At 44.7% G+C, this 14,784-nt stretch overlaps 1 long non-coding RNA gene across 1 annotated transcript in view; it reads right to left on the bottom strand.

Annotated features, from left to right (window-relative positions):
- Positions 1-2,935: 2,935 nt before the first annotated feature.
- Positions 2,936-14,784, bottom strand: part of LOC149123717 (uncharacterized) — a 14,821-nt gene continuing 2,972 nt past the window's right edge. The window contains exon 2 of the long non-coding RNA XR_016214024.1: positions 2,936-3,172. This is a non-coding gene — a long non-coding RNA (uncharacterized LOC149123717). The remainder of the gene's footprint in view (positions 3,173-14,784) is intronic.

Genomic DNA, 14,784 nt, shown 5'->3' with positions numbered 1-14,784 from the left:
AAAGGAACTCCAGATAGAATAAGTTAATGTAGTCAACCAACTTTTTTTTTTTTTTTTGAACAGGCAGAGTTAGACAGTGAGAGAAAGAGACAGAGAGAAAGGTCTTCCTTTTTCCGTTGGTCCACTCTCCAAAGTGGCCGCTACGGCTGCAACCAGCAGTTGCCCTGCGCTGATCCGAAGCCAGGAGCCAGGTGCTTCTTCCTGGTCTCCCATGCAGGTGCAGGGCCTAAGCACTTGGGCCATCCTCCACTGCCTTCCCAGGCCACAGCAGAGAGCTGGCCTGGAAGAGGAGCAACAGGGACAGAACCGGCGCCCCAACCGGGACTAGAACCCGGGGTGCCAGTGCCGCAGGTGGAGGATTAGCCTAGTGAGCCGTGGCGCCAGCCAGTCACGCATCTCTTAAATGCAATGTATTGACCACAACCCTGGTCTTTTCACTCCATGTGCAGATAAGTGCCATCCGCCCCCAAGAGGAGCCCAGGCTCAGCCATAGCTCATCACTAACACAAGTGCATCCAGGGGGTTGGGCAGCGTCTTCTGACAGTTGGCCCTGGGTTGGTTTCCCCTGGCTGCCATATCTAAGTACCACAAACCAAGGGGCTCGGATGACAGACACGTGTTGCCCTGCAGTTCTGGAGGTGAGAAGTCAGAAACCAAATCTTGGGAGGGCTGAGGGAGGTAACGTTCCAGGCCTCTGACCTTGGCTTGGGACAACCAGCCTCTCTCTGTGTCTCTTCACATTGTCTTTCCTCCAAGAATGACTCTTTGTCCAAATCTGCTCTGTTTATAAAGACAGTCATCCTAGTGGATGGGGACCCACAAAATGACCTCGTTTTTACCTTAACATCCCTATAAAGATCTTATCTCCAAATAAAGTCACATTCAGAAAGCTGAGGGCAGGACTTCTGCACATGGGTGGACCCCCTGATGTTAAATTTGATTACAAGACCAGTCAGCCTCAAGTACCTGGAAATCCCCACCCCTTTGTCTCCTCCCCTTCTCTCTTTTCTTCTCCCTCAATTTTTTTTTTTCTACCAAGTGTCTGGCACTGGTCTTAGCCACTGGGGATACAGATCTTTTTTTTTTTTTTTTTAAGATTTTCATTTTATTTATTTGAAAGGCAGAATTACAGAGAGAGGTAGAGACACAGATCCTCAAATGGCCGCAATGGCCAGAGCTGAGCTCCAATCTGAAGCCAAGAGCCAGGAGCCTCCTCCAGGTCCCCCACACGGGCGCAGGGGCCCAAGCACTTGGCCATCTTCCAATGCCTTCCCAGACACATCAGCAGGGAGCCAGATGGGAAGCAGAGCAGCCGGGACTTGAACTGGTGCCCATATGGGATGCTGGCACTGCAGGCTGGGGCTTTAACCCGCTGCTCCACAGTGCCAGCCCCGCTCCATGGTTTTCAACCCTGATGCACATTAGAGTCATCTAAGAAATTTTGAAAATTTCTGACCCTGTACCCCATCCCTGGATGAATTAAATAACAAGAAAAATTTCAGGGAGACCTAACCCAGGAGGGAAGGATCATTAATGCTTTTGATAGGAGGGTATTGGTTTGCTGAAAATTTTTTAAAGATTTATTTATGTATTTGAAAGTTACAGTTACAGAAAGATAGCAAACACGCAAGTGAGAGAGAGCAGGAGACACAGAGACAAGAGGTCTTCCATCTGCCGGTTCACTCCCCAAGTGGCTGCAACAGCCAGAGCTGGGCCAATCAGAAGCCAGGAGCCAGGAGCTTCCTCCAGGTCTTCCATGCAGGTGCAGGGGCCCAAGCACTTGGGCAATTTTGCACTGCATTACCAGGCCATAGCAGAGAGCTGGATTGGAAGCAGAGCAGCCAGGACTTGAACTAGCGCCCATATGGGATGCTGGCATTGCAGACAGTGGCTTTACCCACTATGCCACAGTGCTGGTCCCCGGTTTGCTGAATTTGGGAAAATTTAATGAAATTGTTGAGATAGAAAAAGAAAAAGGAGCAGATACAGAAGATCATCATGTGCAAGACTTAGAGATATCAAACAACACAGTGTCAAACTACACGCTCTAGGGGAGCAGGACTTGGGCACATGTCTTAATGGGAGGAGGGGTCTCACAAGGTTACTGGAGCAACCCTACAAGCAGCTGCTGTACAGAGATAAACTTCTAGGAAGGGGTTCTGGGAGATAAAGCTGATGAAGGAGGCTGGGGCCAGATCAAATGTAGACCCGGGTTTCATTTTAGCATTTCAGAAAAGGAGTCTGGAGACCTGCGTTAACCACTGAGCTCACTCCTGACCACTGTGCTTTTCGGCTGAATCACAGTGCTACCTCAGTTTTATAAACAATGGCAAAATGGTCATCAATTCCAAAGCTGCTATGTCTGGCAGTGGGTCAGGATTGGGGGAGGACAGCCCAGGGAATGCAGTGAATCGTGGGGAGGTCTGGACCTGGGCCCAGGTCTAGTGAGTGAGAGCCACTCCACTCCACTGCAGAATGTGCACCCGACCCTAAGTGGGGTCGGGAAGGGCTGCACTTTCCTGCTTCTCCCATCCCTGTGGCAGGGGCACAGGTGACCAGCAGCACGGTGCTGCCCCCTGTACCAACAGTCAGCCTCTGGAGGGGCTCATCTGTAGCCCTGACTCCCCCTGGGCAGCCCCAGCTTCTCTGAAACACCAGTAGCATCCGGGAGTGTAACCTGCTGTCTGGGTGTGTCCTGCTATGACAGTATGGCCATGTCGTGTTAGGGATTCTTATTGCAGTGCGACTGTCTCCAGGTTATCTAGGACACGTATTTTGGGGCTCTAATGATATATGATAAATCTTTGATGCCAAGATTTATAATTTGCAAATTATTTTATAAGCATATTTATTAATCATTAATTATATTTAGTCATGTACACTCTACTAAAACATGATTTATAAATATATGTTACACAGAATGTGTGCTTCAGTATTTTTTTAAGATACATTTATTTATTTGAAAGGTAGAGTTACACAGAGAGAAAGAGAGGAAGAGAAAGAGAGAGAGAGAGGTCTTCCATCCTCTGGTTCACTCCCCAATTGGCTGCAACGGCCAGAGCTGTGCCAATCCGAAGCCAGGAGTCAGGAGCTTCTTCTGGGTCTCTCATGTGGGTCCAGGGGCCCAAGGACTTGGCCATCTTCCATTACTCTTCCAGACCATAGCAGAAAGCTGGATCAGAAGAGAAGCAGCCGTGACTTGAACCGGCACCCATACGGGATGCTAGCGCTTCAGGCCAGGGTGTTAACCCACTGCACCACAGCGCCAGCCCTGCTTCAGTATTAATTACATTCACACAGACAGAAGTTTTCCAAAACATGGACATAACCTCATTGTATGGACTTGTATATCGTATAATACAATACAGTCGAATTCTAACAGTTTTTTCCATTTTGTTACTAAATTTTCCTTAAGGAAAATAACTTTTAGAAGGTAAATGAGAAAAGTCCCTTAGTTCCAGGAGATTAGAACATATCCAGCAAAATGAAATATTGATGTCAGTGGCGCAGACACTGGCTTCCCTGTGGCTCATTAGTGGAGCTCAAAACTGATGCTGGGAAATTTGGCAAGACTTACTCTTTTTTTTTCTTATATCAAAAATTGGAGAACTCATCACTCTGTACACACTAATATAGTAACATCCTTAACAGTATTCAAAATGCTTTGAGAAACATTTCTATCAAATAAGATATAGTTATGTAACTTTTCATAGAATTTGCTTTCAAATACATACATATATATATATATATATATAGTACTTGATTTCAAATATTTATATATAAGGTATTGGTGCCTGTTCTGAGAAGCATTTTATCATGTTCGCAGAGTATGTCCATGTGTGAATGGCATAATCTAGGTGTTTGTGATCCACTCTCCATGGTTTTCATCCAGCCACAGTTCAGCCTGCGTGGGCAGGAACACGAGGGGAACTGATCTGACCTTTATGGACTGCTGTAGGTTGGGTTCAGCCAATGGGGGTAGGAGTTAACAGCAAAAGGTCAATACAAGTGGGAGGAGAACGAGGCAGGTGTTTCTCTCCCAATGTGTGTGGTCTCAGCCTATTGCAAAGATCACACTTCCTGTCAGGTGATCTGTTCTATCGGGCTGTCCCTTTCCTCTTTATCTAACCTTTAGTCTTTGTGCTTAGAGGTAATACCTGCTCCTTGAGGTTGCAAGACCCAGGAAACTGAATGACCATGTGTTACTTTCTGTAAACTCTGCCCACACATTTTAAGTAGCATTTTTTATAAATTCTACTCCAATAATCCAATTTGAGTTTTCCATCTGTTTCTTGCCAGGACCTTGAAGAATAAAGTGTGTTTGCTCTTTTCCTTTCTGTGAATTAAGTGTGTGGCAGAAGATGCTAATAACACATCTCTAATTGTTAAAAAAAATTTAAAAACCAGGGAAATTTTGTACTACATTGTGCTATATTAGTACATCTCTTCCTCCTGTTCTTTAAATAGAAACTAGTGCTCCAATTTCCAGCCCACTCTTGAGTCTCCTGAGTGTCAAGCACAAGGTGTTGTTCACACATTGCTGCTGTCGAGTTGGACATTTTATATGCAGCAATGAGTCTCTAGCATGTGTGTACTAGAAAGAGGACAGACTTGGCAGGCGCCGCGGCTCACTAGGCTAATCCTCTGCCTGCGGCGCCGGCACCCAGGGTTCTAGTCCCGGTTGGGGCACCGGATTCTGTCCGGTTGCCCCTCTTCCAGTCCAGCTCTCTGCTGTGGCCAGGGAGGGCAGTGGAGGATGGCCCAGGTGCTTGGGCCCTGCACCTGCATGAGAGACCAGGAGAGGCACCTGGCTCCTGGCTTCGCATCGGCGCAGTGTGCCGGCTGTAGCGCCCATTTGGAGATGTGAACCAACGGAAGGAAGACCTTTCTCTCTGTCTCTCTCTCTCACTGTCTAATTCTGCCTGTCAAAAAAAAAAAAAGTTTCTAAACATACCAGGGGACTCCAATTTAATCCCATCAAGGTGGCATGTACCAATGCCATCTCACTAGTCCAAGTGATCAATTTCAGTTCACAATTGATCATAATGAAAGGACTAAGAGTCAAAGGGAGCACATAAGCAAGTCTAGTACCTGCTAACACTAACCGATAGAATAAATAAAGGGGAGAGTGATCCAACATGGGAAGTGAGATACTCAGCAGACTCATAGAATGGCAGATGTCCTAAATAGCACTCTGGCCTCAGAATCAGCCCTAAAGGCATTCAGATCTGGCTGAAAAGCCCATGAGAGTATTTCAGGCATGGAAAGCCAAGACACTCTGGCAAAAGATCTCTGTGAGTGAGATCTCAGTGGAAAGAACAGGTCTTCAAAGAAGGAGGTACCTTTCTCTGAAGGGAGGAGAGAACCTCCACTTTGACTATGACCTTGTCTAAACAAGATAAGAGTCGGAGAACACAGAGGGCTTCCATAGCCTTGGAAACTCATGACTGGAGCATAGGGAGATTACTGATGCCATAGACAGGAGTGTCAATTGGTAAAGTCAACAACAGGAGTCACTGTGCACTTACTCCTCATGTAGGATCTCTGTCCTTAATGTGCTGTGCATTGAGATTTAATGCTATAACGAGTACTCAAATAATATATTTCACTTTGTGTTTCTATGGGGGTGCAAACTGTTGAAATCTTTACTTAATGCATACTAAACTGATCCTCTGTAAAAAAAAAAAAAAAAGAAAGAAAGAAAAGAAAAGAAAAGAAACTATCAACTCCCAACTTGACTCTCACTGGGATTAAACATGACAATAGGTCTGATCTGATTTCATCATCATTAAAAAAAAATCATCTATTATTTTTCACTTTATGTTTCTGTGTGGGAGCAAACTGTTGAAATCCTTACTTAATGTATACTAAGCTGATCTTCTGTATATTAAGATAATCGAAAATGAATCTTGATGTGAATGGAAGGGGAGAGGGAGTGGGAAAGGGGAGGGTTGTGGGTGGGAGGGACGGTATGGGGGGGAAGCCATAGTAATCCATTATTCGTACTTTGGAAACGTATATTCATTAAATAAAAGTTAAAAAAAAAGATTTAAAAAAAAAAAAGAAAAGAAAAGAAAAAAAAGAAAGAAAGAGGACAGACTTAGTTATTAGTGTTGAAGCATTGTTAAGCACCTTTTGTTGTGTGTGCCTCTGCCTCTTCCCCTCTTCCCCAGCACAAAGCTGAGCCTTTCCCCTTCTGTTCTCTACACACATTCTGTCACATTAAAGTGCTAGATTCTTAGAGACATAGTAAGAAAACATATACATATGATTTTTTACTATGAAAAGGAGAGGCAGAGAGAGAGAAAGAGAGAGAGAGAGGTCTTTCATCTGCAGATTTACTCCCCAGATGGCCAAAATGGCTGGAGCTGTGCTGATCTGAAGCCAGGAGCCAGAGGCTTCTTCCGGGTCTCCCACATGGGTTCAAGGGCCCACGGACTTGGGCCATCTTCCACTGCTTTCCCAGCCCATAGCAGAGCGCTGGATTGGAAGTGGAGCAGCCAGGACTTGAACCAGCATCCATATGGGATGCCAGCACTGCAGGCGGCGGCTTCTCCTGCTATGTCACAGCGCTGGCCCCATGCAAGGGTAGTTTTGAGGGCAGTCTTTGAATTTTGTTTAGACCCCAAGAGGCCCTTACTTAGCCATCTCTTTCCCTCCGTCTCTCTGGTGTACCAGCCGGCCCCACAGTTTAAGCTGTTCTGCTTCATTAAAAGGAGCTTCCAACATCCCCTTATTGGTTCTTCACCAAAATCTCCAATGTTTTCTAGGTCACTCTTAGGATTGAACTTCTCTACACTGTTACAAATCAGTTCTGTTTGTTCTCTGCCTCTCTGCCTCTCCACCTGGGCAAAATCTCTGAACAGCTGCTCTGGGTGCTGCACAGAGCAGGTACTTCTTGTCTTCTGGGTTTGGGGGCCCCAGTAGCCTTGTCCTGCCAAACCTCGAGTAGGACCTCCACCTCCAGGGCAGGCACTGGATAAAAGGGAGTCCTTTGACTATTGGATGCACTCTCCAGAAACTTGGCTGTTCGAGTCTGTTCAGGCTTGTCCAACAGAACACCACAGCCTGGGCAGCCTGCAAACAGCAGACACTTATTTCTGATAGCTCTGGAGGTGGGACACTAAGATCTGGGCACTGGTAGCTTTGGTGTCTGGTGCAGGGCCTGTTTCTTGGTTCCTAGACGGCTGTGGCAGCACATCCTGGCATGTCAGAAAGGGTAAGGGAGCTCTGGGCACTAATCCTGTTGGTGGGGGCTCTGCCCTCATGACCTAATTACCTCCCAAAGGCCTGATGGCCTAATTTCATCACTCTGTGGCTCATTTCAACATAGGATTTGGAGCCACATTGTAACTATTAGGTGGGTGATATTATAATATAAATATAATTGTTGTTGATTTTGGTTTACTTTTGCCCATGGTTCCTGGCTTATAACTGCCTTTCGAAGGCAGGCTGTAGACATGTCCTCAAGGTGGGTCGTGGAAGCTCTACTCCCCCCCCGCCTTCAGCTTGTATCCACTGTAGACCTGACTGTATGTTTTCCGTAGGAAGAAAGTGCCTGCCTCACATTCTGAGATTACAGAAGTCTCCTGTACTGGTTAGTGTGGTGTGAGACTACAGGAAAAACACTGTGTGCTTTTCCAACATACAGTGAGGGGACATAAACATTCAGCCTATAGCATTAACCTTAGACTTTGTGTTGAGTATGCTAACAGAAAGAGAGCCAGGTCAGAGCTCTATCGGCTTTTACGAATTAGCCTTGGAATTGGCACTGGGTTGTTTCTGACATATTCTGTGCACTGGAATTAGTCACTAAGGCTAGCCTATTTTCTTTAAAGGGAAGGAGGTATTGCATTTGACTTGTTTATTGAAGGGTAGCTAAGAATTTGTGGATATGTTTTACAACCACTACTGTAAGTACAGTTATTTGCAACATGTTAACACTTGAAAAATTTAAGTGAAGAGTATATAAGTATTTGTTGTCCTATTCTTTGCATTTTTATGTATGCTTGAAGATTGGGAAAATGTTACTATGTAGTTGTCTGAGGCCAGCCTGATTTTTCTCCCTGTTTGTAGCTCATTTTGCAGGGAACTTGAAGGATTTTTTTTTTTGTTAATCCCTGCATTTGAATAACTTAACTTGGATGTTTCTAGTTGTGGAGTTTCTCTTGATAAATTTTCTTGGACTGCAGTGTGTGCCTCCATCTAGAGGTTCAACTTTTGTTATGTCATCACTTTTATTACATTATCCAGATTCTTCTGATCCACATTTTCTTTGCATTAGGAAACACTTACCCTCATGTTGGATCGTTTCTCTATCCTAATTCTGTGGACTTCTGTATTTGGTTTAATTTCTCTTTCTACTGCTTCCACTGTGATTATCCTACGATTTTCTTTAACTTAGTTTTCAATGTCATCTTTTATATTGCTTGGTATTTGTACTTCAATGTACTAATTCTGTGGTTGTTTGAAACCTCACTTTATGTTTTTTGGTCTGATGATATCCTTTTATCTCTCTGTTGCTCCTCTTTATACTCTTTTCTATGAGGTCTTATTTTTAATATATATGTACACACATAGTTCTTGCTATTCCTTTAACTCTGTATTCTTCCTGGCTGGTTTCTATATCAACCCTTGCAATGGTTTGTTCCTTTCCTGCCTCTCTTTATCCCTTTTTCCCCCCTCTTATTTTCTTTCCTTGCTAAATGCCCTGAATGGATGTTCTTCTGTTCAGTTTGGAGGAATAGCCGGTCCCTCTGGGGCAATACTCTCAACATCCGGGTCCTTTTCTCTGTGGAAAATCAGGCTCATTTAGAGAGAGCCTGAGTCTGAGAAAAAGAGACAAGGAGAGGCTTCCCCTCGGTTGTTAATCTTCAGATTTCCTTTGGTTCTCAGACACGTGGCCCTCCACTGACTTCAGAGCTATGTACGGTTAAGAGCCAGGTTATGCTCTAGTTAGCCTCTAGGCTTCAGAATCTCGTTCCCCTCCTGGGTATCAGTTTTTGAAGTTCGTTGCTTTATCTTATCTCCCTTGCTGGCAATTGTTATTATCATTATTATTTGGAGAATATTTTTAAAAATGTCTTATTTTTGGTGCATTTTGGCAACAAGCAGGGGAAGGAAATGTTTGAGGCAGTGTTACGTCGCCTTTTTAACTTAGAAGTCTGTTTCCTCTACTTCATCATCACTGTATTTTAAAGTGGGCTACAGAAAAAAGGAAATGCTTTTCACAAGGAGAAGAACCTGGTGCCTCGAGCGGGAGGTGATCTCTGGAGGCATCCACTTTGCAAGCTCACAGAGCCAGTTAATGACTGAGGAAACGGTCTCCTGATGTTTCCTCCCATCTCCCTGCCTCACTAGTGGGTGGAATATAACCATCAGAGAGAGAGAGGTTTTTCCTTTCCTGCCTCCAGTCATGTTACGTACCTCTGAGCCTTTGTTAAATCTTGCCTGGTGGCACAGAACTTGGGGCTGTGACTGTCACAGTAAAAGAGTCTACTCCTAACGGGATAAAGTACGAGTACTAGGGGGAAATGCAAGCCTTTTCCTTTCCTCTCTAATTAGAAAAACAAAATTAGAAAAAACACACCAATACCACCAGAATTATCAATCATTTTAGTGCATGCGTCTGTAAATGTGAGGAGTTTGATTTTCTGGAATAATTTCACCTCAGCGGCTGTGTTAGTCTACTTTTCATTACTGTAACAAAATGCTGAAGTGGCCTAACTTCTAAAGGAAAAAGGCTTATCTTGGCTTCAGAGGTTTCAGAGTTCCATGGGATTTTGAGTCAGGTGGCCCCTGAGGGCAAGAGATGGGGAGCAGGTGTATCTGTCTGTCTATGTGGTTTCTTTCTTTCCTTCTTTCTTTCTTTCTTTCTTTCTTTCTTTCTTTCTTTCTTTCTTTCTTTCTTTCTTTCTTTCTTTCTTTCTTTCTTTCTTTCTTTCTTTCTTTCTTTCTTTCTTTCTTTCTTCCTCCCTCCCTCCCTCCCTCCCTCGCTTCCTTCCTTCCTTCCTTCCTTCCTTCCTTCCTTCCTTAGATTTTATTTATTTATTTGAAAAGTAGCGTTACAGACAGTGAGAGGGAGAGACAAAGAGAGAGGTCTTCCACCCGCTGGTTCGCTCCCCAGATGGCCGCAATAGCTGGAGCTGCACCAATCTAAAGCTAGGAGCCAGGAAACAGGAGCTTCTTCAGGGTCTCCCACATGGGTGCAGGGTTCCAAGTGCTTGGGCCATCTTCTACTGTTTTCTCAGGCCATAGCAGAGAGCTGGATAGGAAGAGGAGCAGCTGGGACTTGGAACAGGCTCCCCTATAGGATGCTGGCACTGCAGGTGGAAGATTAACCTACTGTGCCACAGCCAGCCCCTATGTGGTTTCTTATAAAGCCATAAGGATTTAATCATGGGGACTCTACCCTAACCACCCAATCCAATCCAATCACTCCCAAAGGTCCCCGCCTCCAAACACCAGAGTGGGATCAGGTTCCCACCCTCTTAGTACCATTAGCATAAGACTTTAGGGGCCAAACCCCTCAGTTCAGGGGACAAATGTTCAAAAGGAACCAGAGCAGCTGCTGTGAAAGTTAATGAGAATTGAGAAATTACCCCAGTGAGAACTGTGGTACAAGTACATGCATTGGACTTAGTCAGCTGGAAAAAGATTTTTTTATAACAGGCCAAAGGAGTGTAGCTTAGTAGGAAATGTAAGAACATAATCTGCCCTAGGACAGGTCAGATCAATGAAGCATCTCAGAATGTGCCTGATCGACCACCTAGGACTTCCCTCTCCTGAAATAAGAGCCACCAACACCAGAGAAGTATAAGGCTGTTCGAAAACTTACTGGATCAGTGTGTCACTAGTCATCGGTGAAAACTATTACAATACATATTTCCCAAGATGCTCAGGAATGCAGAGTCTTATTGCTTAAAGAGTCCTTAATCTTTATTGTACAATCAGGCTCTGAGTTAATTCTTACTTGACACTTGGCTGCAAGAAAAAGACAAAGAGGAAGTACAAATTGTACAAATGGAATCTTTTCTGTCAAGTTAGTGGAGTACTGAGTGATGTCAGCAAGATGGCTGACTAGAGACGCCTGGCACACCTGGCTCCATAAAAAAGGTCCAAAAAGAAAAAGCAATGATTCCACTGGTGTGACTGAGGCAGAGCTCTGTAGTGTGGTGTGGCTGTGGCAGAGTCTTTGCAGAGCACAGAGTTACACGGCAGTCTTCTAAGTAATGGAACTAAGCACGACGCACCTATTGTCTTGTCTCTTGACATTGACCCTGAACCAAGAGAGACTTTGCACAGGGAATGTATTACAGAAGGTCCCTGGAAGTCCTCATGCATACTAAAGACACCTAAAGTAGAGCGAGCTTCAAGAACTTCATGGAAAATTCACATTATCTTTTAATTTTATTTTAGCATGAAAATTTTGAAGCCCCTCCCTTGATGCTGGAGAAATCTGAACCCCTCATGTCTGTCTCTAAGCTCAGTTGGACAAGTTGCTGGCTGTACACACAGCTGTGTTGCCCTGGAAAAAGAGGCCAGCTCATGGTTCTTCCTCCCTTACCCAGGCTCCTGCTGCATAGAACCATCCTGAGACCTGTACCCACCAGGATTCTGGGAAGCAGCTGGGCAACTGCCCATAGCACCATGGCCAGCCCAACCCTGTGAATCAGCTGAGCAATCCTGCTCACCTTCCTAGTGCCCCCAAAAGCAACCAGGCAGCTTTCTCTGAGTGGTTGACCCCTCAAAGGCTCTGGGAATCCAATGGGCAGCCTCATCTACACACCCACAATCTCAGCAAGCTGCCAAATAGTCTGCCCTTAATACTTGGCCTGTCCAGGCTCCCAGGAAGCAGCTGTGGCCCTTCCCATTCTCCTGTAGCCCTCAAGAAGTTGACAGGCAGCCTGTTCTGAGAAGTTCAGCCCAGTGAGACCCAGGAAGTATGGGAGCAATCCTCGCCATCCACCCATTACACCAGGAGGCAGCCAATCAGCCTATCTTAAACAAGTCGGCTCCCAGAGGCCCTCAAAGTCACTCATGTGGCCCACAGACACTGACGGTGTGCCCTGTCTAGATCCTTTGATGTGGCCCAGTCCCCAAGTGACCCTCGGACACTGATACCCACCCTATTCTGCCATCAGGCATGATGTGCCACACTCATCTTGGCCAAATGACATTATCCCACTCCTGCCTGACCCTTGGAAACAGACATGCACACCACCTCTGCTGCACCTGCCTCAGGGTGGTCCTGTCCCTACATAACCTGCAGAAACTCACAGTTGGTCACACGTGCTCAGAGCCACTGGAGAACCTGTCCAACCTAACAGAGCTACATCCAGGTTGATGGGCAATCCGACAACCACTGAAGCCTCTCGGCATCACTGATGATAACTACAGCTGAAGAAGATACAGGCACACTAACACTTAAGTCACCTGGAAGCAAAGTCAATGCAGCCTACCCAACTGAGACCCTAGGAGATACCTTGCTAGGAAAATGTCTTTTACTACAAAAGCTACCCTATAAAATTGAAACGGACAACTGATCTGCTAAATTCACAAATACCAATGTAGGGTCACAAGAAGTATGAAAAAACTGTGTTAATATGGTGTCTCCAAAGGAACACAGTAACTCTCTAGCAACAAATCCCAAGGAAAAGGAAACTGATGAATTGCCCAGAAAAGAATTCAAATTAATGATTTTTAAAGAAATTCAATGAGATGAAGAGAATACAGATAGTTCCATGAAATTAGGAAAGTAATTCATGACCTGAATGAGTAGTTCAATAAGAGATCATAAACAAGAACCAAACAGAAATCTTGGAGCTCAAGAATCATCAACAAAATAAAAAATACAGTTGAGAGGCTCAACAGCAGACAAGATCAAGCAGAAGAAAACATTTGTGAGCTCAAAGACAGGGCTGTTGAAATAATTCAATCAGAATAGAAAAAAAATTTGAATGATAAAGCCCAATGAGACTTATGGGTCACAATCAAGTAAGCAAAATTTGCATTATGGTAGTTCAGAAAGAAAAAAAAAAGAAAAAGACATAGAAAAACCTATTTAAAAATTGCTAAATGTTTATAAAGTCTTGGGAAAGATATGGACAGGAAGGTTGAGAAAGCCAATGACCTCTTAATAGATTTGACCAAAAAAGACTCTCTCTGAAATATATTAAGGTCAAACTGTTAAAAGTATAGGCAGGGGCTGGCATTGTGGTATAGTAGGTAAAACCACTGCAGGAATCCCGTATGGATGCTGGTTCGTGTCCCAGCTGCTCCACTTCCAATCCAGCTCCCTGCTAGTGACCTGGGAAAAGCAGTGGAAGATAGCCCAAGTGTTTGGGCCTCTGCCACCCACATGGGAGACCTGGAAGAAGCTCCTGGCTTCAGCTTGGCCCAGCACTGAACGTTGCGGTCATCTGGGGAGTGAACCAGTGGATGGAATATTCTCTGCCTCTCTCTCTGTAACTCTTTCAAATAAATAAGTAAATCTTAAAAAAAAAAATACAAGGCAAAGAGAATTCTCAAAGCAATAAGGAAAGCATCAAGTCACAGGTAAGTTAATCCCCATCAGACTGGCAATAAACAATTTAAAGGCCAGTAGGGAATGGGATGGTATATTCATGATTTATCATGCAATCATATAAACAATATGATGGGATTAAACAGTGATGGAAATCATTAGGTTCAGAATCACAAAACTTGGGAGAGAATGACCCCCTGCCCCTGAGAAGCAACAGATCATCATGGTCAAGAGAAGAGGCCCTGAAGGCACGAACCCACTGTGGCATTGATTGACCTGGGCAGGCTACTCATTCTAAGCCTCTTTCCTGATCTGTAAAGTGCATGTGATAATTGTAGGTTTTCATAAATGTATTATGAAGATCAAACAGGATAACAGACGTAAAATGCTTGGATCAGAGCGAGCACCTGCTGTTAATCGACATTACTGCCGTTACTACTTTTTCCTGGAGTTCACACTACTTTCAATCTTGTCCGTATTTCTGCAAGGAGCAGTTCAGCCATGACTTAGTCTTGCTCTCTGTTGTTTTCTTTCATATATCTAGGATCATAACCATGAAGTATACATGTATAACCATGAAGTATACATGTATACATTTGTTCTTGCTTTGTTTTTACCTGATTCCAACACGGGTCTACCCTCACCTGCTCCCCAGCCCTACTACCCCTAAGCACCTAGATTTTCCTTTGAGGAAACCATTTCTGTTCTATTCTCACTTGTTTTTGGGGTAAGGCTGACTTGGCTCCCAGCTCCAAGGTGTCAGGCTGATCAGACCATTTTACCCATCTACATAAATGGATTGGTTTTATTGTGGACAGATGACTCAACTCAGGCCAATGAAGGCAGTCATGGGGCTTTTGCTGGGTCTGTTAAGAAATTGAGAACTGCTAGTACCAGCATTGTGGCATAGCTGGTTAAGCCACCACCTGAAATGCCGGCATCCCATATGGGCTCTGGTTTGAGTTCCAACTACTCTACTTCTGATCCAGCTCCTTGCTAAGGAGCCTGGGTGCCCCTACCACCCATGTAGGAGACCTAGATGAAAATCCTGGCTCCTGGCTTTGGCCTGGCCCACTCCTGGCTGTTGTAGCTATTTGGGGAGTGAACCAACAGATGGAAGATCTGTCTCCCTCTGTAACTCTGCCTTTCAAACAAATAAACATCTTTTTTTTTTTTTTTTTTAAGCGAGAATTGCTAACCGATAAAGATGTACGACTGAGGGAGCAGAGACTTCCATGGGAAAACCTGTCCAGGAATGG

Source organism: Oryctolagus cuniculus, chromosome 10, assembly GCF_051225735.1.
Source record: "Oryctolagus cuniculus isolate XC-2025 breed Fujian yellow rabbit chromosome 10, ASM5122573v1, whole genome shotgun sequence".
NCBI classification, from domain to species: domain Eukaryota; kingdom Metazoa; phylum Chordata; class Mammalia; order Lagomorpha; family Leporidae; genus Oryctolagus; species Oryctolagus cuniculus.
Note: the sequence above shows the minus strand (reverse complement) of the source record. Positions and strands in the feature narration are given on the sequence as shown.